This window comes from Polypterus senegalus, unplaced genomic scaffold (assembly GCF_016835505.1).
Source record: "Polypterus senegalus isolate Bchr_013 unplaced genomic scaffold, ASM1683550v1 scaffold_147, whole genome shotgun sequence".
Taxonomy (NCBI): Eukaryota; Metazoa; Chordata; class Cladistia; order Polypteriformes; family Polypteridae; genus Polypterus; species Polypterus senegalus.
In genome coordinates this window covers 28979-50568 of record NW_024382486.1, presented here as the reverse complement: position 1 = coordinate 50568, position 21590 = coordinate 28979, and the positions used below count along the sequence as shown (strand labels likewise).

General features: G+C 43.9%; 1 long non-coding RNA gene across 1 annotated transcript; it reads left to right on the top strand.

Moving 5' to 3' along the window:
• Nucleotides 1–20770: 20770 nt before the first annotated feature.
• LOC120521073 lies at nt 20771–21375 on the top strand. Its single transcript, XR_005631980.1, has 2 exons — nt 20771–21230; nt 21339–21375. It is a non-coding gene; the product is annotated as an uncharacterized LOC120521073 (long non-coding RNA).
• Nucleotides 21376–21590: the final 215 nt, after the last annotated feature.

Here is a 21590-nt window from a genome sequence, read left to right as displayed (position 1 = left end):
GCCCAGCAGCATGCAGCTCGATTGGCATTCGCCATAGAATACCAGAATTGGCAGATGCACCACTGGTGCCCTGTGCTTTTTACAGATGAGAGCAGGTTCACCCTGAGCACGTGACAGAAGTGAAAGGGTCTGGAGAAGCTATGGAGAACATTATGCTGCCTGTAACATCATTCAGCATGAGCAGTTTGGTGGTGGGTTAATGATTGTCTGGGGAGGCATATCCATGGAGGGTCACACAGACCGCTACAGGCTTGACAAAGGCACCTTGGCTGCCATTAGGTATCAGGATGAAATTCTTGGACCCATTGTCAGACCCTATGCTGGTACAGTGGCTCCTGGTGCACGACAATTCCTGGCCTCATGTGGTGAGAGTATGCAGGCAGTTCCTGGAGGATGAAGGAATTGATACCATTGACTGGCCACCACACTTTCCTGACCTAAATCCAATAGAACACCTCTGGGACATTATGTTTTGGTCCATCCAATGCCACCAGGTTGTACCTCAGACTGTCCAGAAGCTCAGTGATGCCCTGGTCCAGATCTGGGAGGAGATCCCCCACAACACCATCTGTCATCTCATTAGAAGCATGCACTGATGTTGTCAGGCATGTATACAAGAACACAGGGGCCATACAAAGTGCTGCGTACAATTTTGAGTTGCTGCAATTACATTTTGGCAAAATGGACTAGCCTGCCACATAAATTTTTCACTTTGATTTTTGGGGCGTCTTTGAATTCAGGGCTCTGTAGGTTGATCATTTTCATTTCCATCAAATGATGTGGCATCCTTTCGTTCCTAACACATTACCCAGTCTATATCAGTATAGATATCCAGGAGGATTTCTTTTTCCCATTGATATATATATATATATATATATTGTAACAACTGGTAGTTGAGTATTGAAGTTCTCGGAGCTGATCTCATCAGGCCAGTGTGACACCTCTCTCCGTATTGTTCCACTTGTCAGGCGCTCTAGCATAACGCTGTTCTCTCGGATGGCACGCTCTAATTCGACAATACTCTGCTCCATAACGGCGTCTTCTAAACAGCCTGAAATCCCACTTCTGACACCACTGTAACAACTGGTAGTTGAGTATTGAAGTTCTCGGAGCTGAACTTTGCTGCGCACTTCCCCCAAGCTATCGGCTAGCGGAATGCCAGCCCATACACGCAGCTGTACCTAGCTCATTAAGCAGGCGAACACTCGTGTCCCATACACCGCACAACCCCGAGTGTCTCCGTAAATAATTGCATAGATGGAATATCTAGCAAGACACAGCTCTGTCCTTTATAACCTCTTTAATAGAGCAGAGAGTCAAAAACAAAGCTTAACACATTGCAAGGCCATTGCCAAGGTCATTCATAAAGACATCTTTCTCCATGATGGTAACTGTTACACTTTTATATAACTGGGCTGCAAATGAACCAAACCCACCCAAACTAACTTGACATAAGCACATAACATCTCTAATACAAAAGAAATCGACTGCCTTGCTTAATTAACATAAAAAGTAAACTCTAAAGAAGTACCCATAATGCACCAGGCTGTTAGCGCTGACTGCCGGGTCATTACATAGCCCCCCCCAAGAGGGTTAATGTCCCCACAACCCTAATCTCCCACAACAAAATCCAACAAATGTCCTGGCTGGCGACGAACACGCTTCGGCCTTCCTGATGTTCTATCACCCATGCCAGGCTCAGTCCTGAGTCCGTCATTGTCCGTCTCGGCACCGGGGGTGGATGGTGGAGAGCTACTCTGGTTCTCTGGTTCCTCTTGTTCAGAGGTCAATGGGTGATGTGGTGCTAACCGGTCCTTATGAAGCACCACCCGTCTGCCCCGTCCAGGCATTCGGACCCTGAAAACCACCTCCGAAATTTGGTCCAAAATCTCCCCAGGTCCCTGCCAGTGATGGGTCAATTTGGGAGACAATCCCCACTTCCTTTGGGGGCAAAACACCCACACTTTGTCCCCTTGTCTCAGGGTTGGCCCGTGTGCCCGGGTGTCGTATGCCCGCTTCTGGCGGGCTCCAGCTTCCTCTAGGGCAGGGGTCTGCAACCTTTAAGACATAAAGAGCCACTTGGACCCGTTTTCGAAAAAAAAAAAAACTTGGAGCCGCAAAACCATTATAAAACAAATCTAACACTGCATATATTGTTTCTTACCTTAATGCTATATACAGGATCATGCAGTTAGCTGTCAATCTGAAGAAAAAAAGGACTTTTTCACTTAACAATGTAAAATATATTTTTGCACATTAATAGCTAATTAAAATATTTAATTTACCTGGTTAATGGGATTTTTGCTCCTGAACCTCAGTGCACAGTGTCTGCACATCAGGGCTGTAAGACGTCACCTTCATTTTCACACAGGCTTGCAAGCTGTCATCTGTGAGGCGTGATCGATGTTTGTTTTTAATATAGTTCATGTTGGAGAAGACCTGCTCACATACATATGTGGAGCCGAAGATCGACAGCACTCCAAATGCATACTTTTTCATGTTTATATACACTGTGTTCACAATTATTAGGCAAGTGAGTATTTTGACCATATCATCATTTGTAATGCGTATATTCCAACTCCAAGCTGTATTAACTTGAATGCTTATTGGATTTAAGCACGTCAGGTGATGTGTATTTGTGTAATGAGGGAGGGTGTGGCCTAAGGAGATCAACACCCTATATCAAGGTGTGCAGAATTATTAGGCAGCTAGTTTTCCTCGGACAAAATGGGCCAAAAAAGAGATTTAACTGACTCTGAAAAGTCAAAAATTGTAAAAAGTCTTTCAGAGGGATGCAGCACTTTTGGAATTGCTAAGATATTGGTGTGTGATCACAGAACCATCAAACATTTTGTTGCAAATAGTCAACAGGGTCGCAAGAAACGTGTTGAGAACAAAAGACGCAAATTAGCTGCCAAAGATTTGAGAAGAATCAAACGTGAAGCTACCAGGAACCCATTATCCTCCAGTACTTTGTGATTCCAGAGCTGCAACATTACCTGGAGTGCCCAGAAGTCGCAAGAAAGGTGTTCAGTGCTCAAAGACATGGCCAAGGTAAGGAGGGCTGAAACCCATCAAACTGAACAAGAAACATAAGTTGAAACGGAAAACTGGGCCAAGAAATATCTGAGGTGTGTGATCACAGAACCATCAAACATTTTGTTGCAAATAGTCAACAGGGTCGCAAGAAACGTGTTGAGAACAAAAGACGCAAATTAGCTGCCAAAGATTTGAGAAGAATCAAACGTGAAGCTACCAGGAACCCATTATCGTCCAGTACTTTCATATTCCAGAGCTGCAATCTACCTGGAGTGCCCAGAAGTACAAGGTGTTCAGTGCTCAAAGACATGGCCAAGGTAAGGAGGGCTGAGACCCAACCACCACTGAACAAGAAACATAAGTTGAAACGTCAAAACTGGGCCAAAAAATATCTGAAGACAGATTTTTTTCAAAGGTTTTATGGACCGATGAGATGAGAGTGACTCTTGATGGACCTGTGGATCAGTAATGGCACAGAGCTCCACTCCAACGTGGAGGTGGGGTACTGGTATGAGCTGGTATTTTTAAAGATGAGCTAGTTGGACCTTTTTGCATTGAAGATGAACTCAAAATCAACTCCCAAACCTACTGCCAGTTTTTCGAAGACACTTTCTTCAAACAGTGATGCAGGAAGAAGACCATGATTTTATGCAGGCCAATGCTCCATCACTTGCATCGAAGTTCTCCACTGCGTGGCCAGCCAGTAAAGGCCTTAAAGATGAAGGAATAATGACATGGTCCCCCTTCCTCATCTGACCTAAACCCTATCGAGAACTTGTGGGCACTTCTTAAACGCTAGATTTACGGGGAGAAAAACAATACACCTCTCTGAAGAGTGTCTGGGAGGCTGTAGTCACTGCTCCACAAAAAGCTGATCGTCAACAGATCAAGAAACTGACAGATTCCATGAATGGAAAGGCTTATGACTGTTATTGGAAAGAAGGGTGGCTATATTGGTCATTGATTAATTGATTGATTTATTTTTTTTGAAATGTCAGAGATGTTTATTTGTAAATTTTGAGGTGTTTGTTTATTATTCTCACTATAACAGATGGAAATAAACAAGTGAGATGGGAAAATTTTCATTTTTCCTTTAGTTGAATAATAAATCTGCACACTAATAGTTGCCTAATAATTGTGCGCACATATGTATTCCCCTGATGATGTTCACACTCACATTTCCGTTGTGAAACATTCAGGTTTCAGGTTTATTAACATTTTGGATTGACTGAGCACTGCGTTTGTTCCATATTAAAATTAATCCTCAAAAATACAACTTGCCTAATAATTGTGCACACAGTGTAAGTGTTGGGGATGGCATTCCATGTTTCGAATACAAGTTTGTCCTGTTTGGGAAGGTTTTCAATATCAGTCCATTTATGATTCTGAGCCAGAATGGCCTTCTGACGGGCAACATCCTCAAGAGTAGCGGTCAAGCATTTGAACTTGGACACCCATAGATCTTTGTCGGCTATATCGGCCAATTCCATCTCAAGATCAGGTTGACTTACACCTGTAAATGCAGTCATATTCAATAGGGATGGATCGATCTCCAGGGGAGTGACAGGGAAGGATAATGTGGTTTTTTCCTCTCTGAACTCACAGAATCGTTTCCCAAATGAACTTTGCATTGCGGTGATTGCAGACTTGAAATATTCCAAATTGATTGTATCATGACTTTGTTTGAACTCTCTCAAAGAGGGAAAGTGAGACAGTGTGCCTCTCTGTAAATCTTTGACAAACACTGTCAACTTGCGCTCGAATGCCAAAACCTCCTCCAGCATATGCAGGGCTGTGCCTCCTTTCCCCTGAAGGGTTGTATTTAGCGTGTTTAGATGTGCTGTCATGTCTACCATAAAATGTAATTTTTCCAGCCACTCTGGCTGTTCCAGCTCAGCAAAGGTGAGCTCTTTGCTGTCCAGGAAGGTTTTTACTTCTTCCAAACATGTGACAAAGCGTTTTAGCACCTCGCCTCTGGACAGCCACCGGACCTTGTTGTGGAGCAGGAGGTCAGAATAACAACAACAACATTTATTTCTATAGCACATTTTCATACAAACAGTAGCTCAAAGTGCTTTACATATTAAAGAATAGAAAAATGAAAGACACAATAAGAAAACAAAATAAATCAACATTAATTAACATCGAATAAGAGTAAGGTTCAATGGCCAGGGGGACAGAAAAACAAAAACTCCAGATGGCTGGAGAAAAAATAAAATCTGTAGGGATTCCAGACCATGAGACCGCCCAGTCCCCTCTGGGCATTCTACCTAACATAAATGAAACAGTCCTCTTTGGATTTAGGATTCTCACGGAAGGGCTTGATGATGATGATGGTCACGTAGACTTCTGCCTTTTAATCCGTCCATCATTGTTGGAGCATCATGAAGCTTTGAGTAGGTGGAGGTGGCGCAGAATATTTGCTTTCAACCTCATCCAATAACAAACGGAACTGGCGGTGGTTTAAACCCTTTGCCATTATCTTATTTACAATCTGAATGACCACATCCATCACTTTTGTGCATTCCGGCGGAAATGTTTGAGCACACAATGCCTCTTGGTGCAGGATGCAATGAAATGACAGCAGCCTTCTACCCAACGCCTTCTGCAGTAGAGCCACAAAGCCCTTCTGTGCTCCTCTCATGCTCGGTGCCCCATCAGTAGCTACTGAGACCAGGTGGTTAGTGTTTATTTTTTTAGCAGTTAAAAAGTCCAGGAGAGCCTTACAGATATCCTCACCCCTTGTTTGGTCTTTTAGTGGTATCAGCTCAATCAGTTCTTCCTGTGGCCCAAAAGAGTTCACATATCGGCAGAACAGCGCTATTTGTTCAATATCACCAATATCTTTGGACTCATCACAGGCAATGGAGTATGCCATAACTGAATTAATGTCTTGAATTTGCTGTTTGCTAATGTTTTCTGCCATTTTTAGGGTTCTGTCTTTGACAGTCTTCGCAGAGAGTGGCATGTTTTTGATTTTCTGCACAATTTCATTTTTGTTTTTGACGTCCATGTATAGATGTTCCGAAATATTAATGAATGCTTCTTTTATATACTCTCCATCGGTGAAGGGCTTCCCGTGCTTGACTATTTCCTGAGCGGCCACAAAACTAGCATATGTTGTGGTATTTGCAGACTTCACCCACTTCTTGAAATTATTTTTGCTCATATTAACCTTCCTGATAAGTTCTGCAACAGCTTTTCGTCTCTCATCTCCATCTGGATATTTTTCAGCAAAGGCTGTGTGTTTATTCTGGAAATGTCTTGCAACATTGGACTTTTTGTGGTTTGCTAATTTCTCACCACATATTAAGCATACTGGTAAACCAGTCTCGTCAGTAGAGAATGCAAATGATTCTGTCCACGTATCATTAAACACTCTGTTTTCTTCAGAAATTTTTCTCTTCTTGCCTTTATCCATGGTTGGCCTACCAGGGGGTTGAAAACAGCAACGTAAGTAGAAATCACAGGGCCCCATACCAAAATTTGCTATGCCCACTTCCCCTTCCTTTACCTGCAACCTGTGTGAAAATTGTTCGGCGTTTCTGCCGCAATACCACTGTGCCGCTAAAAATCAAAGATCACCACCATTACTGGGCCAATAAGCCCCCCATATAATGTGCCAGTAGCCACAGGCCCCCCTATAATATGCCAGTAGCCAATAGGAGCCCCCACAATATGCTAGTAGCCATAGCTCCCCCCTACATTGTGCTAGGAGTCATAGTCCCCCCTATAATGTGCCAGAGTCCAATAGCCCCCCTATAATGTGCCAGAGTCCAGGCCCCCCATATAATGTGCCAGAGTCCAGGACCCCCATATAATGTGCCAGAGTCCAGGCCCCATATAATTAGCCATTGGTGTTAAATTATCATTCGGGGTCATTTTTGCTAAATCGCTTGTAATTCGACCTCTCCAAATTAGAATCATTGCTGTTATTGAACTATCTGGAGTATAAACACATGTTTGGTCTCTTTGTAAAGGTAACATTCTCTAGTTTCACCCTTAGTAGTCAGAATCACTGTAGGTGTGACTGATCAAAAGTTATGCACATTAGAACTCACAAAAAAATGAATTTTTGTTCTTGCCAAAGTTTTTTTATGAAAATAAAGGAAAATAAAGCTGCAGTAGGTAGGTGGGGACAGAAACACACTATGGACCAACAGAATAACTTGTTGACTACTCACATTTCAAATTTGAAAAGAATACCTGTAAAATGACATTTTTACACCAGTTTTATGTGGGCATGCCCAGGGGCTTTTTAGAGGGACCATTATCCACATTTTGGAACATATGGAAAAAGTGTAATAACTTTTGAATGCTTCAACCCACAGATATCAATGAGGGCTCTACTGAAAGCTTACACCTAAAGGAATCTATATCTACACACAGTGTCACTCTATTAGTTATAAAAATAATAAAAACAATAAAAAACACACATTTCTATGTAAAAATAGTCAATACAAGTTATGGGCCAAAAATATATTTATATTTTTATTTTTACTTTTTTTTTATAAAATGCACACAAACTATATACATTTCTTTTACAAACTGTTACAACACAGCTCAGCGTTTTTCCATGTGCCACTTGATGGCAGCAATCACTAGCAAGCAGAAAGCACAAGGGCGGCACGTCGCTCTCCGCCATTACATGTCCCCTGTGCCGGTTGAATACCGGTTGCAACGCGTACATGCATCTATTATTTAATCGAGCGTTTATTTATGTTTAAACTTCTACTTTTATTCATATTTAAAATGCGAAAAAACTTGGCAAAATCACAATAAACAACCACGCACCAACTCTGCAGACTGGCACAAATGCCACTTTCACGCAGCTCTGATCGTTTTGTTTACAAGTTAGTATGGCAAGTTACATATCAAAATGCTCGGCTGCTCATTGGCTGTAAGTTTTGAGTGTCAGTCACAGTGTCCAATCAAACTGGTAGATTCTACCAGAGTTCAGAGCTATACGTCACTCTCAAAGCTTTCTGTGACACTGGTTGGCTATACGAGGTGCCAGTCAACCCCAGACCCGTCGTAATTGGCCAACTTAGGTGTCTTTCGGAAGCTAACACTTCCGTGTTTCATGCGGTAGCATGGTTATCGCCGACAGAAACAAATTATGTCTAATATGAGCAATATAAGTGAAAAAAAATTACGTAGGTGGTCTCAAGTTATGAAACGTTTTCTGGAGTTTTTGTCCCTTTGAGGATATATCGTGTGTTTTGGACTTAAATCGTTTTACTGGATTATATTCGCTGGAGCCTTACGGACACAATGGGATCAATACTGCTCGGAAATATTGATGTTTGACTTGCAGGGGGTCTTCAAAGGTAGGGACAGTCAACTCTTAAAAGTATGTACTTCTCTGTAAAAAAGGCTTTAGTGTCAGTGCTGTGGTTGTTGTGTGTCAAAATAGTTTATATCATCGGAAAGATGAGACTTTGAAGTTTCATTTGATGGGTAGGGTGTCGAGATGCATGGCAGATGGGCATGCACACATTACTGTAATGTTTTTAAAACGCTGTTATGTCCCGGGAACGGCACGTGTGCGCGTTAAGAGAAAAGAAAAGAGGGAAAAAAAGTGTGACTTACCTCCTGAGAGCGAATCACGCGCCTTCCTTCAGCCCAGTCCTTCTCTTTACGGCAGGCTCGGCAGCGCAGCGGCAGTCTGGCGGCCTCTCTGATAGGCTGCCATCCAGCGGCAGCACACACGTCATCCTCCACGGCGAGCAGCCTGACAGGTAAGGCGGCGCCTCCCATTCTTCAGGAGCGCACCGCAGCCACTGAAAGACTCCGGCCCGCATGACACACTACTGGAGCCGCGGCAGAGCCGTGGCAAAGGTGAAAAAGAGCCGCGGGTTGCCGACCCCCGCTCTAGGGCCTCCCTGGCCAGTTGATGGACGGTGTTCAGACGCACCTTCAACCGTCTAAAGTACTCCAGTTCGGGCCCACCAACAATCTTAGGCTCTGGGGGCGAGCCAAACACCAAATCCACTGGCGTGCGGAGCTCTCTCCCGAACATCAGCCCCGCCGGTGTGCACTGACTTGACTCCTGTACTGCTGTTCTATACGCCCACAGGACCAAAGGCAAATGCTGGTCCCAGTCTCTCTGGTGCTGACTAGTCAGGATAGCAAGTTGGGTGGCCAGGGTGCGGTTGAAATGCTCGACCAGTCCATCGCTTTGAGGATGAAGGGGGGTGGTTCTTGTCTTCTTCACCCCCAGCCGCTGGCACACCTCTCTGAACAACCGACTCTCAAAATTACGCCCTTGGTCACTATGAAGTTCGTCCAGCACTCCGAATCGGGTGAACATCTCACTCTGGTCAGGAACTGCTTATGCCTCTGGCCATTTCGTAAAATAATCCATAGCGACCAAGACAAAGCGGTTTCAAGCTTCGGTGGCAGGAAAAGGACCCAGGACATCCACCCCAATCCTCTCCATGGGTGCCCCGACTAGGTACTGCTGCAATGGCGCGTGAGAGCGTTGGCCGGGTCCTTTCTGTGCGGTACAGACATCACAACAGTGAACATGCAGCTCTGCATCTTGACGACACCCTGGCCAATAGAACCGCTGGCGCAGCCGTCGCACTGTCTTAGCATTCCCAAAGTGGCCGGATCCAGCTGCTCCATGAACCCAACGGAGGACCTCTGACCGCAGAGCATGGGGAACCTGAAGTTGCAGACAGTCAATTCCCCCCCTTGGTGCTTGCCACCGTCTGTAGACCACGCCATCGTGCAACTCCAGGTTGCCCCACTGGGAGTGAAGTGACTTGATCTCAGGCCCCTGGGAGGACACGGTTTGCCAGTCTGGACGTGCTTGGGTCTCCAGCCAGCCCTTTACCTTCACCAACACTTGGTCGTTTGCCTGCAGTTGCCTCAGCTGGTCAGTGGTGAACGGCTCCCCTCCCCCATCAGTGTCACCTAGCCCTGCTGATGCTGATGATGGCCCCAGACCTCTTTCTTCCTGACGACTGCAATACCGACACTCGTCGGTGAGGCATGGACGCCTGGAGAGGGCATCAGCATTGGCATGCTGCCGCCCTGGTCGGTGCTGTACCTCAAAATCGTATTCTTGGAGGATCTCCATCCACCTTGCCACCTGGCCCTCTGGTTGCCGGAAATTTAACATCCAAGCAAGGCTAGCATGGTCAGTCTGAAGTGTGAACCTAGTACCCAAGAGGTAGGGCCTAAAGTGCCGTACTGCCAGGATCACTGCCAACAACTCCCGCCGGGTGACGCAGTAATTTCTTTCTGGTCGACTGAGGCTGCAGCTATAGTAGGCCACCACTCTCTCCGTCTCCCCTGGGAGTACGGCCCCAACACCCACATTGCTAGCGTCAGTGTCCACAAGGAAAGGTTGGTTGGGGTCAGGGTAAGCCAGGACAGGTGCACTGATGAGGGCGGCTTTTAGTTGCTGGAAGGCTGCTGCGCAGTCCTCAGACCACCCAAACCGCCGGCCCTTATTTGTCAGCTGGTGCAAGGGGCTGGCAATGGTTGCAAAGTCTCTGACAAACCTTGGGTCCGGTAGCCACCCCACTCTCGCTAACCACGTGTCCCAGAAACTGGGTCTGTCGGGTGAGTAGGTTACACTTGGGGGGTTCAGCCGCAACCCGGCGCTACGGATGGCTGTCAGGACCTCCCATAAATTGTGAACAGCCTGGTCTCTGGCATGGACCTACAGATCATCCAAGTAGACTACACAGCGGGTTCGGGGAATGTCTTTAAGGACCCGCTCCATCAGTCTTTCGAAGGTGGCCGGAGCGTTACAAAGTCCAAAAGGCATCACCTTAAACTGCCACAGCCCTTGTCCGATGGTGAATGCAGTTTTGGGCCGGTCCTCTGATGCCAGTTCTACTTGCCAATACGCACTGCGCAAGTCCAAGGTGCTGAACCAACAGGATCCAGCCAAATAATCCAATGCATCATCGATGCGTGGCAGTGGGTATGAATCCTTGCGAGTGACTGCATTTAGTCTGCAGAAATCCACACAGGGGCGCCACCCCCCCCCCCGTTTTCTTCTGCACCATGACCATAGGTGCAGCCCAGGGGCTGTCCGAAGGCTCAATAATGCCGTTAGCTGCCATATCACGAATCATTTCTTCAGCAGCTTGACGCTTCGCAAGAGGCAATCTGTGGGGGCGCAAACAAATGGGGGCGGCGTGGCCAGTGTCAATGTGATGTTTCACTAGAGCTGTCCTGGTACAGTCCTCCTCTCGGGCCGCAAAAATGTCCACAAAGTCTTTCAATAGGCGTTGTAGTTGCTCCTTCTGTGGCGCGCTCAGATGCTCACCACTTCGACGGCCCAATTCCTCCACAGCGGCAACCGTATCAGATGATGGGGGGTCGTGTGGTGAAAGCAGTTGGGATGCACTGGTCTGAGCTGCAATACTCTCCTGGGGTTCCTCTTGAGTCCCTATAGCTCCTGAGCAGCGGCCGGGAGCCGGTGAGCAGGGGTGTCCAGGTGAATTCAGGTTAGCAGCCCTTCCAGGATGGTTCCAGCCCGACCGGAGCGGCACAGTCTCATTATCGAGGCAGAGGACGGCCCTTGACACATCAACACGTGCTCCCCAGTGGGCCAACAAGTCCAACCCAATAATGCACTCATCTCTGATGTCAGCGAGCCAGAACTTGTGGCTGATCTGGTTCATCCCCACCACCACAGACAACAGTTTCTTTCCGGGCATTACTGTCCTTTCACCTGTAACAGTGCACAGTTCGGTATTGGTGGGGGTCCAGTCCTCTGGAAGAGGACCAGCTGTTTCGGGCAACACTCCTCTTTGTAGCAAACAAATAGTGGACCCCGTATCCACTAGGGCACTGCATGGCCGCCCGTCAATAATGCAGTCTAAGTACAGTCCACTGGAAAACCCACAGCGCCCCACTGTAGGGCAGTCATTGTGGAGGGGTGTTGAAAAACGGAGCGAGGGTCCCCTCACGGCCTCATTCCGAGGTCGTTTCCCGGAGATGATGTTGTACGAGGCAGGGGACTTGGAGCAGGGCAGTCCCTGGCAAAGTGCCCTGGTTCTCCGCATCGGAAACAGCGGTCTAGTCTTGGCCTCCGTCGGGGGGTTGATGTTGGTTGGGCGCGACTGACCTCCACCTTCTCAGGCTGGTCCCCTTCCACCCCTCGTTCAACTGCTCTTGTCAGCCGGTGCGGGCGTGGCGATCGACCCGTCGCTGACTCAGCCTGTGGCACCTCCTCAGCCCGCTCAGCCTCCCACAGTGCCTCACTCAGATCTTGGGGTGACAACAGACGGACATGCTGGCGGAGACGCTCTGGTGTAAGGCCCCGCAGGAAAGCATGGAGGCTGAGCTCCTCCCTCGCTGCTGCCGGGAAAGTAGGGTAGCCTTTCCGTGCATAGACCCTGATGTCAGCTGCGAATGCTCCCACACTGTCAACTTCACGCTGGCGTCGGTTAGTCAGCTCCACTCTGCTGTGCTCCGCTGAGGTTCTCTGTCCAAAGCGACGGTTGAGAGCAACGGTGAGGGCCTGGAGATCACGACGCTCCTCAGGTGACAGATCAATGAGTACCTGAAGTGCGGGACCCTCCAAGGCAAGGGCCAAGTGTGTCGCGGCTTCCTCGCAGCTCCATCCATCGTGGAGGGCAGCCAGATCTACCTGTGCAAGATATGGCTCCAGAGGCGTCAACCCGCTGTATCGCGGTAGCTTAGCAGGTGACCGTGTGAGGAGGCCCGGCCGACTGGTAACTTGGGGTGTCGTTGCGGCAGCTGAAGGTTCATTCTGGCCGTGCCTAGAAGAGCGTAACACTGTCCGGGGAACACTGGCACCATCAGGCCAGTGTGACACCTCTCTCCGCATTGTTCCACTTGTCAGGCGCTCTAGCATAACGCTGTTCTCTCAGATGGCACGCTCTAATTCGACAATACTCTGCTCCATAACGGCGTCTTCTAAACAGCCTGAAATCCCACTCCTGACACCACTGTAACAACTGGTAGTTGAGTATTGAAGTTCTCGGAGCTGAACTTTGCTGCGCACTTCCCCTAAACTATCGGCTAGCGGAATGCCAGCGCCATACACGCAGCTGTACCTAGCTCATTAAGCAGACGAACACTCGTGTCCCATACACCGCACGACCCCGAGTGTCTCCGTAAATAATTGCATAGATGGAATATCTAGCAAGACACAGCTCTGTCCTTTATAACCTCTTTAATAGAGCAGAGAGTCAAAAACAAAGCTTAACGCATTGCAAGGCCATTGCCAAGGTATTTCATAAAGACATCTTTCTCCATGTAACTGTTACACTTTTATATAACTGGGCTGCAAATGAACCCAACCCACCCAAACTAACTTGACATAAACACTTAACATCTCTAATACAAAAGAATTTGACTGCCTTGCTTAATTAACATAAAAAGTAAACTCTAAAGAAATACCCATAATGCACCAGGCTGTTAGCGCTGACTGCCGGGTCATTACAATACTAATTGAAAGAGCCGGGAATCCATGAGTGAGGCGTCTTATTTTGTTTAACTCTTGCTATCGTATAGTGCATTCTGCTTGTCGGCGTTGGTTATATATATATATATATATTTATATTTTTTAGACATCAGACACTAGACGTTGCTGACGAACCCTTATCTTCGTTGTCAGTCTGTAGCAGCGAAAAAATAAAAGCAATAAGAGTTATAACAGACGTCATTGAAGTGGAGCATGAGTTTGTGTAATGTTAATGAAAATGGCCAGGAGGGGTCACTAGAGAGGTGAGTGTCAAATGCTTCGAAGCTTCCATACGATTTCCGACACAATTGCTTCAAACGTTTTGATTCTTCACTCCGCCCATCACTAGTGTGAACTATATCGGTTGTTCACGTGATCTTCAGAAGAAATGGGCGCGGCAAGAAACAGGAACTCAACAGCTGGTAGAGTCATGGAGTGTAAAGAGAAGTGGTTAGGAGACGCATCTGCGTTTAAACGGAACTATATATTTTTTCCGCACAATACGTTTGCGAAAGACTTGATGGTAAATAATACTATTTAACAGAATCTACCCTTGAGTCTGTAATGAACGCAAGACTGAAGTCAGGTATGTATTCGGCCCCATCTACATGCTTGCTTGCAATCCGCAGCTGTACTTGTTCACACAGTATTTCAAAACTGTTACTTATTCTAAAGGCAAAATATTCAACATTTACGATTGACGTCTTTATGCAACATAACATTTAGTTACTACTAGTTAGATTTATTATGCCCGGCGACCCCGCACCGCGCCGCACAGACAGGTGAGGTGACTTGCTCAGGGTCACACATCAGGACTTGAACCCACGAACAAAGGGTTGAAAGTGTAAAGCCCTAACCGCAATGCTTGCACATCTAAAACGTGTAAATTAATTGACTAGACGTGTCAATTCTTTGAAAAGCTAAACATTTAACATTTAGGACCTGCATGGGTCAGTTACATCATATTGGGCTACCTTACCGTTCACAGTTTTGTGAAAAGACAGATAAGTTTTTTTAAGATGCAGTGCGAGTATCAGGGTGAAACTGACAAAGTATTCCCACTTCAATATCAGATAAATGGGATTTACTGTGACGTTAAATGACGTTGGCCACCTTAATTTTCAGTTTTGTGACATTGACGTATATAAACTTGTCCAGGACAGATTCATTTGTTAAATTAGAGTTTAACAATTGTGACCCGAACAGGACCAAAATGTGGAATATTTATTTTTTCAAATAATGGATCAGTCTGTAATGATGCCGATTAAAGTACACACTGTCGAATATTTTGCCTTGCTGTTATAATAGAATAAGAAGCTGCTTTGCAAAAGCTGTGTGAATAAGTAGCTGACTGCAAGCGTAAACTGGGAGTGAATAAAATGCCAGCCGAATGCGTACCTAGCTTCAGTCCTGTGATCATTTCAGAATTAAGGGAAAATACTGGTAAGAAGAATTACCACCAAGCCCTTTCACAAACATACAGTGACATGCAAAAGTATTCAATCCCTTTAAAAGTCATCCTAATTTTCTGCATGACAAAAGATTTGTCCACATATTTATCGATTTGGTATTTTTAAAGTGAACTCTTGTGCTGTAACAAAACGTTATCAAACTCCAAATAACTAAAGAAAAATTCCAAAGTGATTGTTTGCCTAAGTATTCAAGCCCAGCATATTCATATTTTGTCAAGAACCTTTTTGCTGCAGTAACAGCCTTCATTCTTTTGGGGTATGTAAATATGTCCCAGTTCTGCACATTGCTCAGGTCTGATTCTTCTTGGCATGATTTCTAGGTACCCTCTATGTTGGTGGGATGGTATCTCTGAACAGCAGTTTTCAAACAGTGCCCCAGATTCTCAACAGGGTTAAGATCAGGGCTTTGACTTGGCCATTCCGAAACATTCACCTGTCTGTTTTTGAGCCATCCCAGTGTCACTTTGGTCTAATGCTTACGGTCATTGTCATCTCTTCTCCCGAGCTTTAAATTCATAGTAGACTGGAACGAGTTCTCCTGCAATATTGTGTGGTATTTGGGCCCATCAATTCCCCCTTCAACTCTGACAAGATTCTCAGGCCCTGCACATGAAAAACATCCCCATAGCAAGATGTTGCCACCACCATATTCCACTGTAGGTCTGCTGTTTCTTGTGGCATGGCCAGTGTTTGTTTTACACCACACATTCTGTACCTCTTTGAAGTCTGAGAAAAACGTTCTATTTTGGTTTCATTTGACCATAAACCCTTCTCCCCACATTTAACTGGAAACACGCCATATGTGCTTTTATGTGGACCATCTTAAGGAATGGCTTCTTTCTTGCCACCCTCCTGTAGAGGCCTGTTTAATGGAGAGCCTTTGAAATTGTGGACCCTTGTACCTTCACTCCAGTTTCAGCCAAAAAGCATTGCAAACATCTGAGAGTGACGATTGGATTTCTAGTCTCCTCTCTCTCCTGTTGATGTCTAACTCTGATGTTCAGTCTTGAGGGACGGCCTGTTCTAGTAAGAGTCAGGGTGCTGTGATGAACCTTCCACTTTCTGATGATCAATCCAGCAGTGCGCAATGGGACATTCAAACTCGATATTTTTATAGTCCTTTCCTGCTACCTTGTGCATTTCAATAACTTTGTTTCTCACATTAGCAGAATGCTCCTCTCTCTTGATTTTTTCAGTGACTGTCCACCAAAGACTACGGCCCCCACGAAGGGGGCTTTTTATATCCAGAGAGAAAGGAGCACCTCATTATGTTTAATATGACTGTCAAATGTCTGCCACCTTTGTAATTAATTTGTCATTGGTGTAAACCTGGAGCATCCAAAGCACAGAGCTTTAAACACTTGTGTAAACACTAACTTTGGAGATTTTCTTCTTCAATTAAATGTCTACATAAAATAGTTTATTTTGACTTTGGAAATGTTTTGTTACAGCATAAGAAAAAATACTGAATGAATAAATATGTGTACAAATAATTTGTCTTGCATAAATTTATGACAAATTTCAATGGGATTGAATACTTTTAGATAGATAGATAGATAGATAGATAGATAGATAGATAGATAGATAGATAGATAGATAGATAGATAGATAGATAGATACTTTATTAATCCCAAGGGGAAATGCACGTCACAGTATGTTTGTGAAAGGGTTTGGTGGTAATTATTTTTAAGTTTGGTGCACATTCACCTGCCTTTTTATTCACTTCTAGCGACATCCAGTATAAGGGTACAGTCAGCTACTTATTCACAAAGCAGCTTCTTCTTCTATATTAACAGCAAGGCAAAATATTCTACAGTGTGTACATTAATCCGCAAACTGATCCATTATTTGAAAAAATAATATTCCAGATTTTCAACCAAAACTTGAACGGGTTGAAAATGTTAAACTCAACTTTAACAATGGAATCTGTCCTGGACAAGTTTATATTATGCCAATTAATATACACGTTGTAGATGTGCAAGCATTGTGGCGTAGTGTTTAAGACTGCACTTTTAAACTGAGTTCGTGGGTTCAAGTCCTGATAATGACACAATGTGACCATAAACAAGTCACTTCACCTCTCTGTGCGGCGCGGAGGGCACTGGGCGAATCTAACCAGTAGTATCTAAATAAGGTGACCAGGATTTTTTGGGCCAATTTGGGGACATGGGGGGTGCTAGAGGAGCGTAGAATCTGCAGATCACGAGTAGCGACTTTTAATACTACAGAGTACAAAGCGAAAGCGTATCACGTGATTTCTCGGCAAAGTTGCAGGATGCGGTAAAGCATGACCTTCGTCAAAACACCGCGCACGCGCGCAGAGTTCAAATTATCGTGGTGATGCATCTCTGGTGATGAGATACATTCAAAAAATGAAACCAGCTGAAACCGGGGATGAAATCTTAAACCGGGGACAAAACGGGGACATGTTTTCTGAGTGGGGTCAGTTGTCCGAAAAAGGGGACTGTCCCCGGAAAACGGGGACGGATGGTCACCTTAATCTAAATATTGTATGTTGGATAAAGGCGTTAGTAAATGTAGAATATTTTGCCTTCAGAATGAATAACTGGTTTCAAAAGTTGTGTGAAAAGTATTGTGGCTGGGTGCGAGCAAACATGATCCTGGAAACAAATAAGACGGCCCAATATGTGCCCAACTTCAGCCTTGTGTTCATTACAGAATCAAGGGTGGATTCTGTTAAATAGTATTATTTACCATCAAGTCTTTCGCAAACGTATTGTGCGGAAAAAATATATAGTTCCGTTTAAACGCAGATGCGTCTCCTAACCACTTCTCTTTACACTCCATGGCTCTACCAGCCCTTGAGTTTCTGTTTCTTGCCCCGCCCATTTCCTCTGAAGATCACGTGAACAACCAATATAGTTCACACGCAGAACCGATATAGTTCATACACAGAGTTGCGATAGGGTGCGCACGCATAATCAATATGTTTCGTGCGCGAAACCGACATAGTAAACACATACAACCAATAGAGTTCGAGCGCAAAATCGACAGGTTACCCACATGAAACCAGTATAAGACGTGCATGAAACCAATATAGTGCATACGCAAATCCATTGTTAGACCGACACAGGACGCAAGCCAATATAGTTCATACGCAAACCAATAACATGCAAGCGTAAACCAATGCAGTTCACTCACAAACCAATAACAAATCATACTGGAACCAGTTATATACACACGTAAATCAATATAATTCATATGCAAACCAGTTATATGCACGTACAAACGGATATAGTTCACGCACACACCAATAATATACGGACACGAACCAGTATGGTTCATATGAATGAAACCAGTTTTGTTCACACGTAAACCAATAAATTACACACAGAAATATATGATTTATGGCCTGTTTGGCCCCTCATACTTGCGAGATCACCGCAGAACAGCAGTTTCCTACGGAGGTACGTGTATCCCACTTTTCCCATTAACTCAAGCTAAGTAATCTTTAAACCGATTTATCAATTTCTATATTGATAATTACCACGTATGGTGTCCAGTCCTTTCTTTTAATTTCATTTGGACGTTTTGCTGCGACTTTATTTATGCACAGAATGAGACAATCCAAGGAGCAACACAAATGAGAGAGATATCTAAGAAAATACTGGAAAGTAGACTGAGGTGGTTTGAATTTGTAATGAGTAGAGATAATGTGTATGTGGGTCAAAAGATGATAAAAATTGAAGTACAGGGGAAGAGAAAGCTAGTGAGGCCATAAGCAGAGATGGATGGATAAAGTAAAAGAATATCTGGAGGGCAAGGGTCCGACAGGGGAGTAAGATCAGGGCTAAGCTGTATGGAGAGTGCTGATTAAGCACATTGACCCCACATAGAAGTGGGAATTGATGATGATGAAGAAGAAATTGTTTGGCACTTGCAGCCCTTTAACCAGCTGTAGTGTCATATCTTTCATATACAGGTCAATTGCCTACAGTATATTTTTCTGTTGTATGTAAAATACTGCAGTGGTTGATGTACTTTGCTGTGCTGTTAATGACAACAGACACCATTAGGAGAACAAACCTGCAACCTACATTAGCTCAATATAAATGAGTATTTTCAGTTTTATTTTAAGATGTAAGTTGGCTGAAGAGTATATAGGTTATACTTCATGTCTGTACATAGAACCATGTCTATTTTCAGTAAACTGTTAAAACAGTTAAAGTGTTTTTAAAAATAGGTTTGCTGTTTCAGTAATTGCTGTTTGCCCTGACCTGCTAGTCTGGTTAGGGTCACAGATGAGCACCGGAGACCATGGATATTAGATGGGTAAAGTCTAAGACAGAAAGCTAATTTATCACAGATGTGTGTGTATATATATATATATATATATATATATATATATATATATATATATATATATATATATATATATATATAATATAATGCATGATGTTACCTTTTTTCCTTTTCAGTTGAGTTCCTTATGTTGGAGCTCTTGGAACAATGTGTCTAAATTGTAATACCAAGTAATCAGTCGTGTTTTGGCACCGTCAATTTTAACAGACTTTCTTGGTAGTTTTCTGCAGGTGATGCATGACATTTCTAAACTGTTAAGACTTTCAAACAATGGGCAGTGCATCACTTTACTGTATGAGACTCAGACTGACAGTTGTGATGTACACAGGACCTTTTCAATGTAATTACAAGTGACATTTATATATTTTTTTCCTTTCAGAAAACTTGCGACAAGAATATCTGCTGACAATTGGATATTAATGAAAAATAAGGTAAATTGGATACAACCATTTGTTAAACTTGTAATTTCACTTGTAGTTTTGGACTTTCACATGTGTGTTTTTTTTCCTTCCTCCTTTTCATAGGACATCCCAAAGCAGCCTAATGGTTCAGTAGACTGTGGAATTTACATGTTGATGGTATTTAATTATTAATTATAGGCTTTATGTAACCTTTCATTTGTGTTTAGATTGTGTGTGATTTCAGTACTTTTTCTCTTGTTCTCTGTTAGTATGCACTTTATCTATCTGACCATGGAGGGAACCCTTTGATTTTACTGCTGTAAGTCCTTTAAAGATGCTGATATATACATTTCTTTCTTCATATGTGACATACTTTTAACCGTGGCATTCAGTGATATATCCTTTTTATCTTAGGATGACATGCCTGCCATTAGAAAGTGGTGGTGTTTGGTTGTTCTGGAGAACAGCTCGTATGGGTGGTAAATATTCAGTGTTTCCTTTTAGTTTTGTTAACAATTTATCCCATAATTTTATGTGGCCATGTCCTATGGTCTGGTTTAGTGGGTGCCAAATGACCTGTGCCTTCTTAGAATAATTTGCAGATATTGGTACTTGTTCTGAGTGTACCATTGCTGAGTGCCAGTGCGGGTACCCTGCTCCTTTTTGGGATGCATGGACAATCAAAGGTGACACCTCACATCCAACCAGGGGAAAACAGTTTAAATAAGTTTGGAATTTTACATTTTTTAATGTCTAAATAAGTTCATATAGTGTTACTTTAAATACACCAGTGTGTGTTTTGGTGTATACAGGTAAACCTTTATTGGCACTCTTTGTTTCTGTTAAATGAATAACATTAATATTTTAATGTCTAAAAGTCAGGACCAAGAAGATCATGGCAGCAGTGAACTCATTGAGGAATATACTGATACAGCCACACCAAGGTATTAATGTAGAACTTAGTCTACCACTGTGGTTTGATACTTGGCTCAACTTGAGTAAAAACCTTAAAATTGAACATGGTGTGAAGGATTGTCATAAGCTTTGGGACCTGTTGTCACATGGGAAGTGTTAGATTGGTTATTTTGATGATTGGAATAAAAATATCATTAAAGCTTTTCTGTGACTTGCATATTACTTTAGCCAGTGTCCGGACTGTAGCAATCGTAATACTCTGAAGTAATGGATGTATTCAGAAAAACTATTGAGATCACATCCAACAGGAGTTTTTGTAGTGATCCACAGAGTAATCCTCACAGTTTCAACTATCTTTCAATGTGTCCACTTTTCTGAGGAAACACAAGTGTTCAGACCACAACCAGACCGCTTACATAAGACAAATACTCCATGTGACAGTCTGATGTATTGATTTGTGTGTCCACAGTGTGGCTGTGTGGCTGCAGTAGGGCAGCTGACTGAAGAACAAGTGGCTCAGGTTATGAGGCTGCAGAGATCAGCAGAGCCTACAGGAGGACTCAACATGAGAAGCTGTTGGAGTTCATAATAAAGGACCATGGAGCAGATGATCACTTGCTGGTAACTTAGTTCAGATGACAAATAAAAATGTGTTATTGTAATCTCTCTGGCAGCAAAGAGCTAAGATGAATTTATAGTGCCAAACACTTGTATTTTCTTGTCCAACAGGCTGTTGTATCTCGTAAAGTATCGTCCAAAAGGTTAAGAAAATTATGAAAATCCTAAAGGTCACTGGGTAATGACTTATATAGAAGATGAGGAGCTGATAGATGGCCTGTACAACTTCTTGGATGAAGTGCTGTCAAGAGCTGTAGGCACTTTTGAGAGGATTGACAGAGTTCACATCATTCTGGATGTGCTGATGCCAGAGGTTAATTAGCCTTCAGTAAATCTCTAATGAGTACAGAAAGTGTGTCTATG